We start from the raw sequence: 13,749 nt of genomic DNA on the forward strand, positions 1-13,749 counted from the left end.
GCCATTTGCAACAACGTGGATGAATCTTGAGAATATCATGCTAAGTGAAATAAGTCAGACAGAAAAAGTCAAGAACTGTATGATTTCACTATGTGTGGGATATAAAATTGAACATACAAGAAAAACAAACAAAAACCCATAGGCACAGACAACAATATGGTGGTATCATAGGGAAGGAGGAGGAGGAGTAAAAGGTAAATTGGGTCAAATATATGGTGATGGAAGAAGATTTGACTTTGGGTGATGGGCACACAATGCAATATACAGATGATGTATCTTAGAAATGTATACTTGAAATCTATATAATCTTATTTACTAATGTCAACCTAATAAACTTAATTTTTTTTAAAAAAAAAAAAGGCATCTATGAGTCAAAAAGATAGCTGTTCACCAGACCTACCCATTCTAAGCCCCAGAATCTTGACACTTGGTAGGCCATACCCAATCTGAGAGACTATATATGAAATAATTTATTTTTGACTTAAGATTTGATTAATATGATAAAATATGGTTTAGGCTATGAGAGCCATAAAATATTTAATATCCATAAATGGATAGTGTCCATACAGGCTACCAAGCAGGTTATGATATTAGTTTCCAATTAGTCTTCCTTCCGTACATGGCAACACCATAACCAATGACCAAGGGAGGACCCCTATAATGACTGAATCCTCTGTACTCAGTAATCACTCAGGTCTGGCCTACAATGAGAAGCCTACTTTTGGCTTATTTTTGGACCAGAGAGAGCCCTCAGTCTTCGTTGGGCACAGTCAGTGAATGGTTATAAAACACTGAATCCCCTGTCTCTCTAACAGGACTACTCCATGTCCGCCATCTTTCTTGTAGTTAGCTTCTCTCCACAGGAGCAGCATATTGCTGAGTGGGTGGCACAGAGTTCTTAAAACACTTATGATTTCCTAAGTGATATGAGCACTAAGAGCATCTTTTGTTCTAATATTTGTGACCCTGGTTCCTGACACATAATTCCTAAATCCCTTGAAATTTCCTGGGTGGTAGCCGTATCTCCTGTTCCAATAAGGTGATTCCTAGACAGCTCTTGGACCAAAGGCTAGTCAACAAAAAGACCAAGCCATAATTAGAAGCTTGAGATTTTCAGCCCCAACCCTCATTCTCCAGAGAGGGGAAAGGGGCTAGAAATGGAGTTAATGATTAATCATGCCTATGTGATGAAGTCTCCATCAAATGCAGAAAATATGAGATTCCAAGAGCTTTTAGGTTGGCAAATATGTCCTGGGAGGGTGACATGGCCCGCCTCCACAGGGACAGATGTTCCTGCACCAGGACCCTCACAGACCTCATTCAATGGATCTCTCTATGTGGCTGTTCATCATATCCTTTATCAAATCCTTGTTAAGTATATGTTTCCCTGGGTTCTGTGAGCTGTTCTAGCAAATAATCAAATCCAAAGAGAAGGAGGTCATGGGAACCCCCAATTTGTAGCCAAGTCAAGCAGAAGTTTTGGGTAACCTAGGGTTCTACTACTCGTGACTGGCAGCCTCGTGAAACTGAGCCCTCTGTTTGTGGGGTCTGATGCTATCATCAGGCAAATAGTGTCAAATTTGAGTTACTTTATAGGAAAACAAGCTGGTGTCTGAAAATTGCTTGTTGTGGGGAGGGAAGGGGGAGCCAACACATTTGGAGTCAGCAGCATTATGAGAATGAGTAGTGTGAGAGTAAAGGAAAAACACAAGAGGAAGACTGAGTTTTTCTCTACACCCTCTTAGCAGGAATTTTCTTCTTGTTTGGTGGGTAGTTAAAAATGGGTCCTCTGGCCCTAGCAAGTTTGGCTCAGAGGATAGAGAATAGGCCTGCGGAACAAAGGGCCCCGGGTTTGATTCCTGTCAATGGCATGCACCTCAGTTGCAGGTTCCTCCCTGGCCTGGGCCCTGGAAAGGTGTATGTGCAGGAGGCAACCAATTGATGTGCTTCTCTCATATTAATGTTTCTGTCTTTCCCTCTTTTCCACTCTCTCTAAAAATCAGTGGGAAAATATCCTCAGGTGAGTATTTAAAAAAAAAAATGGGTCCTCTGTTATGCAGAAACTTCCTGAACAGCACCGCTGCATACACATTATGAATATTTTATTAGTAGTTAAAGATAAAGTCACAAAGAGCTATGTGTGCCTTGCTAAGGTGTTTGACATTTACCCTGTAGGCAATGAGAAGCCATCAGAAGTTATCCAGTCAGCAGGTGACAATAAGTTATCAGTAAGTTAATTTAGGTAACATTAGCAGTAGTGTATATAAAGTAAGGAGAAGCTGGTAAGGAGACCAGATAGGACACACTAATCTACTAATTCAAATTTATTTCATTATAATTCTGAGTGTTTTTTCAAGCAGGAAATTTCTTTTCAAGATCTACCTCAAAATCCCAAAATTCACTCACTTCTACCTCACTGGCACTATTTCCCTGGTACTAGTCCTCATGAGAACCAGAGAAGGTGATCTTGGACATCAGTAGGTTGTAGGTTTGTTGGTTGGTACAGACTGGCCGCCCAAGAGAATACTCTTTTTTTTCTTTTTTTAAATATATTTTATTGATTTTTTACAGAGAGGAAGGGAGAGGGATAGAGAGTTAGAAACATCGATGAGAGAGAAACATCGATCAGCTGCCTCCTGCACACCCCTTACTGGGGATGTACCCACAACCAAGGTATATGCCCTGACCGGAATCGAACCTGGGACCCTTCGGTGTGCAGGCCGATGCTCTATACACTGAGCCAAACCAGTTAGGGCCCAAGAGAACACTCTTATCTCTATCACCAGAAGAGACCAGATCTAGACTTCTTTCTAGCCACTGATCACTCTAATTCTACAATCCAGGTCATATACATATAGCCACTTACATATATAAAACACAAAGCTCCCTTTGTAAAGATAAATGTAATCAGTGTGTTAGCCTCAGTATAACAGTCACATTGTGATCCTTAGAGTCCAATGACCAAGGATAGTATTTGTCCAGTTTCTGACTGCCCCAAAAGACCCCCATTTCTTTGGTCACCTCAGGACTCTCCACATCCCTACACACAAGATTCAGAGGACCAGTTTCCAGCTGGACACTCTAATGGGGTCATCAGCCTCCCAAGGCAATTTTCCCCAATCAGAGAGCCTCTAAAAATCTATCATGGAGCAGTATTAAGTGGCAGTATTATTATCCATGGGAAATGTGTAGTTAGGGGAAAAGGTGAAAGTCTAAATTCTCAAAGGCAGTATAACATAGAGGAAAGTCTATAAATTTCAGTATCAGACCAACTGGATTTCAGTCCCACCACAGTGTGCCTATGGGCATCTCATCTTACTTCTCTGAGTCTCTTTTCACATCTATACAATGGAAATAGGAACTCTACCTTGCAGCATTGGGGTCAAGATGACAGATGACATATGTGAGGCACCTAACACAGTCTGGTACCCAGAAGGGATAGTGGTCATCAGGGTGGCTCCCAAGTATTCTGATTCTCCTCTCCTTCCAGGAACATGGTAGAATTGCACTTTCTAGCTCCATTTGAAATAAGTCTTGGCCATGTGCTTGTGCTGGCCAAGGAAGCTTAAAGAGTCAATGGTATATTCATTCCCTTCCCACTACTATGGTGGTCATGGAAGCATGAAAATGGCACCTCCATCACCCTGGATCATTATGTGACAATGGTGAACAGAAAGCCCTACAGACCCACAAAGGGCATTATAGCATGAGTAAGAAAAGAAATGTGTTAAGCCACTGAGATTTTGGGGTTCTTTTGTTACTATATTATGACCTATCCCATCCTGACTGAGAGAATAAGTAGTCAATGAATTCTAGCTAATGTGATTTTATTTTTATTATTTCAAAATGCCACCTTAGAAAGGAAAGTGGGAATGCCTGAAAAGTCAAAGATTCTGACTGAACTCAACAAAGACTGATCCCACAGTAGCTGTACCCATTTATATTCCCACCAGCAGTGAATGGGGGCAATCCCTCTTCTGATTATCTACGCAAATTTTTTGAAAAAAAAATTATTTGTAAAATATATGCACCCCTATGTTCACTGCAGCATTATTCATAGTGGCCAATACATGGGAACAACCAAAGTGTCCTTCGATAGATGATTGCATAAAGAAGATGTGGTAGAGGAGGATCCAAGATGGCGGCGTAGGTAAACACCTAAACTGCTGCCTCGCACAACAATTTCAAAACTACAACTAAAAGACAAAACGTCTATCACCCAGAACCACGGGAAAGCTGGCTGAGTGGAAGTTCTACAACTAGAAGGAAAGAGCAAACAGCATTGAGGGGTGCACAAGCGCGGAAAAGCTGAGGTACGGAGACGCGCGAATCAGGAGCACTGCTGTTTTCAACCCGAAGGGAGATAAGCTCCCGATTACTCCGAACTCCAGTTTCTGGGGAGACGAGGGGGACCCAAACTCCTACGGGGAGAAGGGGAGAAGCTGGACTGTCTGCCGTGGGGTCGGAAAGTGAGGGAGGCTTGCTTGCAGGGCTGCGCACAGGAATAATTGTTTACTGTGCTGAGGCACGGGACGCGGGGACACGGTCGAGACGCAGAGCCGCAGAGCCGGCTTACTGGCAGCCATCGCTGTTTGCCGCGCCCTAGCCTAGTGACGCCGAGACCCCGCCCCGCACAACCTACAAACCCACCCAAGCGCCAAGCAGCAGCTTTAGCATATGAATGGTCTGCCCTATTGCAGCTTAACCTAGCAAACTTGCAGCCCGGGTCAGACAGCTCCAAAACCTCCAAACCCTAAGCAAAGAGGAGAAAACTGTAGTTCTCACTGTAGCGCCTGCTGGGTGGCCTCAGACAGTAGCTGACCTGCACCCCATTGGAGATCCAGAAGCCAGTGTACCTAGTGGTCAGAGTGAGACACCAGATTTCAGCTCCTCACATCCATAAGTGACACATTCAAGAGGCAGACTCAGTGAGCACCAAAGCCCCACTGAAACAAGTCCTGCCCCATAAGCGTGTCTCCAGGGCAGTAGTTCTTCCATTATAGACACAGCGGGTCCTCACAGCCAATTGGCCTGGAGGTCAGTTCCTCCCAGTGTACCAACATCAATCAAGGCTTAACTACACCAAGACTTTGCACTCAGCCCACAAAGGGGTGTATTAAGAGCGTCCACCTCAGGTGATTGGGGAGGCTGAGCTACTGGCCCCTATAGGTCACCTACCACACAAAGCCACTCCATCAACACAAGGAAGCAGCAAAATGCGGAGACCAAGAAACATGTCGTGAATGAGAGAAATGGAAGAAAGCAAACTACTGGATGACATAGAGTTCAGAACCACATTTATAAGGTTACTCAAGAATCTTCTAAAAACCGCTGAGGAACTTAGTGAGACCTTTAAGGATCTTAATGAGAATACCAAAAAAATGGAAAAGGACCAGTCAGAAATTAAGCATACACTGTCTGAAATAAAGAATATACAGAAACTCAACTGTAGATCAACGTACCCCAAGAATCAAACCAAAGATCTGAAATATGAGGAAACAAAAAACACCCAACCAGAAAAACAAAAAGAAAAAATCCAAAAATATGAAGATAGTGTAAGGAGCCTCTGGGACAACTTTAAGCGTACCAACATCCGAATTTTTGGGGTGCCAGAAGAAGAGAGAGAGCAAAATATTGAAAACCTATTAGAAGAAATAATGACAGAAAACTTTCCCTACCTGGTGAAAGAAATAGACTTACAAGTTCAGGAAGCACACAGAACCCCATACAAGAGGAATCCAAAGAGGACCACACCAAGACACATCATAATTAAAATGCCAAGGGCAAAAGACAAAGAGAGAATCTTGAAAGCAGCAAGAGAAAAACGGTTAGTTACCTACAAGGGAGCACCCATACGACTGTCAGCCTGTCAGCTGATTTCTCGGCAGAAACTATGCAAGCCAGAAGGGAGTGGCAAGAAATATTCAAAGTGATGAACAGCAAGAACCTACAACCAAGATTACTCTACCCAGCAAAGCTATCATTCAGAGTTGAAGGTCAGATAAAGAGCTTCACAGACAAGAAAAAGCTAAAGGAGTTCATCACCACCAAACCAGGATTACATGAAATGCTGAAGGGTGTTCTTTAAGAAGAGGAAGAAGAAGAAAAAGGTAAAGATAAAAATTATGAACAACAAAGTGACATCAAATACATACCTACCAACAAGTGAATCTAAAAATCAAGTGAATAAAAAATCTGAAGAACAGAATGGACTGGTGAATATAATAGAATCAGGGACATAGAAAGGGAGTGGACTGACAATTCTCAGGGGGGAAGGGGTGTGAGGGGTGCGGGAAGAGATTGGACAAAAAGCTTACACCTATGGATGAAGACAGTGGCGAGGGGTAAGGGCATGGGGTGGGGTGGGGAATCAGGTGGAGGGAAGCTATGGGGGAAAAAAAAGAGGAACACCTGTAATAATCTGAACAATAAAGATTTATTTAAAAATAAAAAATAAAAATAAAATAAAGAAGATGTGGTATATATACAGGATGTCCCCAAAAAATACAGACACACTTGAACAGCCAATGGCTCAATTGATATTTCTTTCTTTACAGATTTAACCCATTTGAAATTAATAATTATTCAAAGTGTATATACATTTTGGGGACACCCTGTATATACAATGGAATACTACTCAGCCATAAGAAAAGATAAAATAATGTCATTTGCAACAACATAGATGGACCTCAAGAATATCATGCTAAGTGAAATAAGGCAGTCAGAAAAACTTAAGAACCATATGTTTCAGTAATATCTGGGATACAAGACTGAAACTCACAAACACAGACAACAGTATGGTGGTAACCAGAGGAAAGTGAGATGGAAGGGCCAAATGTATGGTGACAGAAGATTATGAGTTTAGGTGGTAGGCACACTATGCAATATACAGATCATGTATCATAGAAATGTACACTTGAAACCTAGATAATCTTATTAAATAATGTCGCTACAATAAATTTAATAATAATAATCTTACCTAATAATAGACAAACATGTAAATTGACCGTACCTCCGCTACGCCTATAGCCAATCAGAGTGAGTATGCAAATTAACCCAACAAAGATGGCGGTTAATGTGCATACATAGGCGCCCAGCGCCTGGGTCCCAGGAACATCCTAGCACCCAGGTCACTCTGAGGTAAGCCCCATGTGGGCCCTGAGCAGCCTGGGAAGGGCCTGAGCCAGGGGGCTCCTGGGCAGGGCCACGCCTGCGATCAGAGCCGAGGGGGCAGAGGCGGGGCCAGCGATCAGAGGAAGCTGGGGGTCCCCTGCCCAGGCCAAAAGCCTCGGCCAGAAGCTTTCGGCCTGGGCAGGCCTGGGCAGGGGCGGAGCCGGAAATCAGGAGCTGGGGGGCCCCTGCCCAGGCCTAAAGCCTTGGCCAGAGGCTTTAGGCCTGGGCAGGGCCCAGCCGGCAATTGGTGTGAACTACAGAGGAAACACCTTTTCTGACTGCTCATTGGCTAAGCTTCCTGTATGCCACTGGTAATATTCTTAGTAACTTGGGTAATAAGAATCCAAAAAGGTGATCTAGGGTTTTTCCACCACACTTCTGGAGAAAAAACGAAGGTCTGCTGCTGGAGGGCTAAGAAATGTCATATCCTGCCCTAGCCGGTTTGGCTCAGTGGATAATGCCTCGGCCTGCCAACTGCAGGGTCTGGGTTCAATTCTGATCGAGGGCATGTACCTAGGTTGCAGGCTCCTTCCTGGCTGGGGCCCAGGTCAGGGCTCATGCAGGAGGCAACCAATCAAAGTGTGCCTGCCTCTCACTTTGATGTTTCTCTCTGTCTCTCCCTCTCTCTTCCACATTCTCTAAAAGTCAATGGAAACATATCCTCAGGTGAGGATAAAAAAAGAAAGAAAGAAAGAAATGTCATATCCTATGGAAGACACATCCTGAAAATGCCTAAAGAAAGTTGTCATTTTTTCATGGTGAAGGTACTGGAGTCCGTGTTGATGAAAACACTTTGGTGGCTGTGGTGACTGGCAGTGGCTGCAGCAGCAGGGTGATGGGGCTGGTGCCTTCCCCTAATCAGCCCGGTCACCTCCCACAAAGGGAGGCCAGACATCCCCTGAGGGCTCCCAGTATGTGAGAGGGGGAAGGTTGGGCTGAGGGACCCCCCACCCCCAGTGCACAAATTTCGTGCACCAGGCCCCTAGTAATTAATAATAAAAGAATAATCGCAAGACAGATTACCAGGCAAGGACCCTGATACATTAGTTATTAGAGTTAAAAGGAGCAAAAATAATCCCAGTTCCTGAATCTGAACTATGCTCCCATGAATTAAGGATTTAAAGGTCACATTGAGCAGAGGAGGATAAATACACAAAACTGTCTGCAGACTAAAAGCTCTAGAGCGCTGGAACCCAGGAAGACCAATCATAATCCAAGAATTGAGGTCAACAGCCCTGGAAAATAACTCTTAAGTATTTCCACCCTTTAAAATTCCTCAATGGACCAGAAAACATCTGCTTCCTAATCTGGTGGAAAAAAAGCCTCATTGCTAAATAGTAGTCAGCACCCCTAAAGCATGAAATCCATTGCCATTTTCCCGGGCAAAAACAAACACACACATTAACCCTTCCTCCCTTGTTATCTGCAAATGCCACCAGCTGTGGATGTCACTACAAGAGGGGAGTGGTACAACCAGGGAACACAATGCTTCACTTCCCTAGAAGTTGCCAGAAACAGCCAGTACGAACTTCTAAGCATCGTCATCTACTCCTTACACCCATATGATGTAGAGGAAATAAAATATGCTGGACACCTGGATAAAAATAATCTTTTTTTAGCCAATGACTTAATGCAATATGAAGAACATAAGCTCCAAAGCCAGACAGACTCAAGTTCAAATCCTATCTTTACCATTTAGCTATGTGATCTTAGGCACTTATCTGCTCTGAGACTCAGTTTATTCATAGTCAGAATAGCAACAATAACCGCCAAGCATCCGTGCTCATGTGCATTGCATCTTAAAGTCCTTACAATAGCAGATGAAGGAAAGATTTATATGGTTCTCAAAGATGAGAAAATATGAGGCTCTAAATTATCAGGAAGTAAAGCCAAGATCCACCAGATCCTCTTTATCTTTCTACCTTTTCCCCAGTGGTGTGTCTGGAATATTCCCTCTGATCCTGGAATCTTCAATAGTCTTTAAAAGACTGCTGGGAGATATTTTAATGTTCATACTAATCTTCCTATTTATCTATGGAGGTATAATTATCAACATAAAAATATACATGGCTTTAGATATAAATACAGGGGGAAATGTTAACAGCAGTTGTCTCTGGGTGGTAGAATCATGAATTATCTTTAATAGCTAAGCTTTTTTTTTTAATATATTTTTATTGATTTCAGAGAGGGAGGGAGATGGAGAGATAGAAACATCAATGATGAGAATCATTGATCGGCTGCCTCCTGCACGCCCTGTACTGGGGATTGAGCCCACAACTCAGGCATGTGCCTTTTGCAGGAATCGAGTCTGAGACACTTCAGTCCGCAGGCCGACACTCTATCCACTGAGTCACACCGGCTAGGGCAATATCTAAATTTTTTGTATTGTGTCTACTGAGAGTGCATTTGTTTCCCAAGCAGGAAAAAAATATTTCTCAAAGCCATAGGAGGAGATTATTGGGCTCTTTTTAATTTTTTCAACATTTGCATATTGTTTCCAAAATAAGTAAAGGTATTTCAGTCACTCAAATTATATTTCTTTGATTTTTCTTACTTTAAAAAAAATGTTCGAATGCTGTAATTAATGCACAGGGGAAAAAATCTAGTCTACACTTAGAGCTGATTAACTTAGGGTTCCTTCAATGTTGTGAACAGGCTGCCATAGCCCTGGAGAACCTGAAACAATGAACATTTACCCCAAAGGGAACTGGGGAGACCCACAAGCACAGCCCTAGGACTTGCTCACACAAGACGGTAGACTGGACTTTGCTCCAGAGCCAGGTTCTTCCAAGCTCCTCCTGACAGGCCAGTGACCTTCCCCCACCCTTCTCCAAGTGACCATGTTTATACCGAAAACCAAGCGTAGGTCTGGCTTAGCTTCCCACATTACTCATGCAGTGACTGATGATTCCCTAGGGGCATCAGAGCTGCCCAAATGTCCTCAGAAAATTCAAGCCAGGACTAAGATGTAGCCCACCCTCTTTGATTCTTCCCAGGCATAGAAGGAAACACTATGTGCTATCTTTGGAGCATCCTTCAAAAACCATGTGCCCTTTGGCTCAGCAGAACTAAAGTTAGTTCTCACTGTCCCAAACCAAAGTCAATACAGCCATAAGAAAGCTGTGTGTTTGGACCACACTGACCCAAAGTGGCGGGCTGACACCAGGTTCTGGAAGTTGTACGCCAAGAAACAGGAATCTGCTTCAATTTCACTGTAAGATGTTCTTGAGGCTACTGCCTATGCAGCCCAGGGGTGGAATTAAGCACTGAGAAATATTTGCCTTCCATAGTAACCAGTGAAATTTTTCTCTCATGGTTAGATTACATTTCCTTTTTCAACCTGCCTTCCAGGAAGCTCACAAATGCATGGCCCACCCACAACAATTGTGCAACTCATATAGCCTGCAAGCTTACATTCAGTTTGTCCCTATGTTCTTGACATTCCATTTAACCTGAGTCTTACTTGTATTATTCTTAATATTCTTATTTTATTACTACTTGTTAGCTAACTCAAATGCCGTATAAAATATGTTCAATATAAATTAACAAGACATTGCTGGCCAGCACCAGCCATGTCAAAGAGGTGCCATCCAGAGGGTCTGCCCCAAAAGCCACCAGAAGGGGCCTGTCCTTTCCCTCCACAAACTTGTGTCAGATTCATGGTAGTTTGCCATGTGAAATTCATTCATTTAGCAAAACTACTTTCTTCTATTCTTGGGAGATAAAGTAAATACACTGGGAAGAATGCCTCCCTATTTATCCTTGCAAAGAAGTTTATCATGATCCTGTGCAACCATACATCGCTCAACACAGGTGTGGGCTTAGGAAAAGAGAAAACACGAGGATAATTGAATTTGATGAAAGATTTAAGGAATGTTTGGGCATCAAGAATATTTGCAAAGTGAGGAATCTGCTTTTCTGGGACAAATAAGCTTGCAAACTGCAGAGCTATTTGACACAGGAGAGGGAGTGGGAAGGGGCTAAAATTCATTTACCTACTTCATAATATTGACAAACATTGAACTCAAGCCTAAAAGTTTGTGGTGAAGGACCTGATACTTCTAGTAACTGACACTTCATAGCATTTCAGAGTTCACAGGAGCTCTTTATGGATATTATCTAATTTAATCTTCAAAAAGACCTTGTAAGCTTACCTTATTCTCCTTATTACATAAACTAGAGGCCCGGTGCACAAAAATCCGTGCACTCGGGGTCCCTCAGCCCGGCCTGCACCCTCTTGCAGTCCGGGAGCCCTCAGGGGATGTCCAACTAACAGCTTAGGCTGCTCCCCAGGGCCTAAGGTGACCAGCAGGCCAATCAGGGGATAGCGCAGGCAGCCCTGCCCCCCATTGTGCCACCACTGGGAGGCGACCCTGGCTGGCAGATCTGGGGATAGTGAGTGCCCATCCCTGCCCCAAATCACCCCTGCCAATGCGGTCGCCTGTGGCCTCCCTCTGCAGGAGGTGACCAGGCAGATGATCAGGGGATGGTGGCTGGCCCCCATTGCCCAGCCGCTTGTCGCTGCCACCCCCACCCCTACCCCATCGCCATCCCCTCCCTCTGCCCTCTGGCTCTCGCCTTGGCTGGCCTGGCACCACCTGCTCACCAGCCCAGCCCCCGGCCAACCGGTTGTTCTGCCTTTCAGTTGATTTGTATATTACGCTTTTATTATATAGGATATAGGATATGAGAACTGGCTCAGAGAGGTCAGTAGCTTACCAAGGGCACACAACTTATTTAGTGGCAGAGGGGAGATAAGAACCCAGGTCCCCTCCACCAGAAAATGGTCCACAGGACATAAACATGTTGTCGAGATAGAGCCTACCAACAGGAGTCCCGGGAGCAGGACGCCCCATTGTGTGAGGCCTCAAGAGCCTGATGGCTTCAGTCCATGCACTCTGCCTTCGATAACCCCAAACACTGCTGAGCAAAACTACAACCCACACTTGGAAATAAAAATGCCTGTCTGCCACAGCCAACATCCACCCTACCCCTCAAAAAAAAAACAACAAACAACAACAAAAAAAACACCTGCAAGTAGGAAAGTCCTTTTCTGATACTTTGCACCCATTATTCTTCACAGGAAACAATGAGGCACCTGAGGAGGAGCTGTTAAATTTACTGCCTTCCAAATGTTCTAATTTATTTATAATCAAAAATATGTGAAAGGGGAGGAGAATACAGCCCTTAACAGTGAATGCACCCCCTCCCCTCTCTCAGCCCGCCCCCCCCCCCCCCACACACACACACACACACTGTCAACCTCCAAGCCCTCCTCACAGAGGGCAGATCATTGTTCTCAGGAAATGAGATCTGAGCAGCTGCCTTCCCCTCCGGCCTGGGCCCTGTGGGGTAGCTCTGGAGGCCCTGAGGTTGTGGCTGCATCCTATGGGCTGAAGTCCATTCCCACGCCTAGCAGACATCTACACCAAGCAGAAACGGATCCAAACCCCAGACCAGACAGGCAACCAGATCTTGGGACCAAGACAGGGTGGATGATGCTGGCCACAGGCCCAAAGGGCCGCGATGGCTGGGATGAGATCCACCACGGGAGCAGGATCACAGGATGCAGATGAAGACCTGGACCTCAGGAAGTCCAAGAATCAGCCCAGAGCATGCAGACAGTCCCCGGACAGAGCAGAATGCACCCAGTGGCAATGGAGGAGACCAGAGGCAGCAGAGGCTACAGATCCCAGCCACACTGTGGCACAGAGCAGGAGCGTCTGGCCTAGGAGGCAGAAGTCAGGGTATCAAACCCTAATGCCTGCTGAATAAAACTCCAAACAAATGACTTGTCCTCACTGTGCCACATTTCTTAATCTAAAAATTTGGATATATGAGACTTAATTCACAGGATTACTGTGAGCATGTAAATTAAGGCACTTGGGCCACCTTCCAATCCCCTCCCCAAGACCTCAGAGGGGGAAAGATGCTTAAAATCTAGTCTGATTTTCACTTTACTTAAGCCAAGCTGCCTTAAGCTATCCAAACCTCAAAAGCATCTCATCTCCACAAATTCCCAATTATCTTGGCAGCAGTGAAAGGAGCTGTTACCCACAATCTCTTCTTAGGATTTCTTGCAGCTCTATTGACACGGCTGGGAGAAGCAAAGGCAGACAGACCCCGACAGCAAACCAGCCCTCTTTAGAGATCCCCGGGTCTCCCATGGCCTGTGGTCTTGCCCAGCTTGTAGAAGTGAAGGTCTTGTTCATATGAAACACGACTATGTTCATGAGTGGTATCTTGCTGAGCTGCTGCAGGCAGCAGGGAAATCAAAAAGGAAAATAGCATTTTTTTTGAGGGGCTACACTAGGGTTCTCATTAAATGCTCTGTGGGCCTAGGGGCCACATTGAAAATATTTAACAACAGGGACAGCAAGGTGGCACAGCTAAATCAGAACAATTGGCCCACCAGCCAAAGGTCCCTTGGAGAAAGTATCCATTTGTGGTTTTGAAAGCCAAGCACATGTACTTTAAAATATTAAAAAATGTAAAACCCTAGTCCAGAACTAGTGAAGGGCTCTACAAGCATTGATGCAGCCTGCTGAGTGGCCAGGCCACTGCCTCGAGGAGACA

The 13,749-nt window shown here is 44.5% G+C and overlaps 1 protein-coding gene across 3 annotated transcripts in view; it reads right to left on the minus strand.

Moving 5' to 3' along the window:
• Positions 1–13,749, minus strand: part of FRMD3 (FERM domain containing 3) — a 294,130-nt gene that overhangs the window by 161,469 nt on the left and 118,912 nt on the right. The gene's annotated exons all lie outside the window — the stretch shown is intronic.

This window comes from Plecotus auritus (assembly GCF_963455305.1).
Source record: "Plecotus auritus genome assembly, chromosome: 5".
Lineage (NCBI taxonomy): Eukaryota > Metazoa > Chordata > Mammalia > Chiroptera > Vespertilionidae > Plecotus > Plecotus auritus.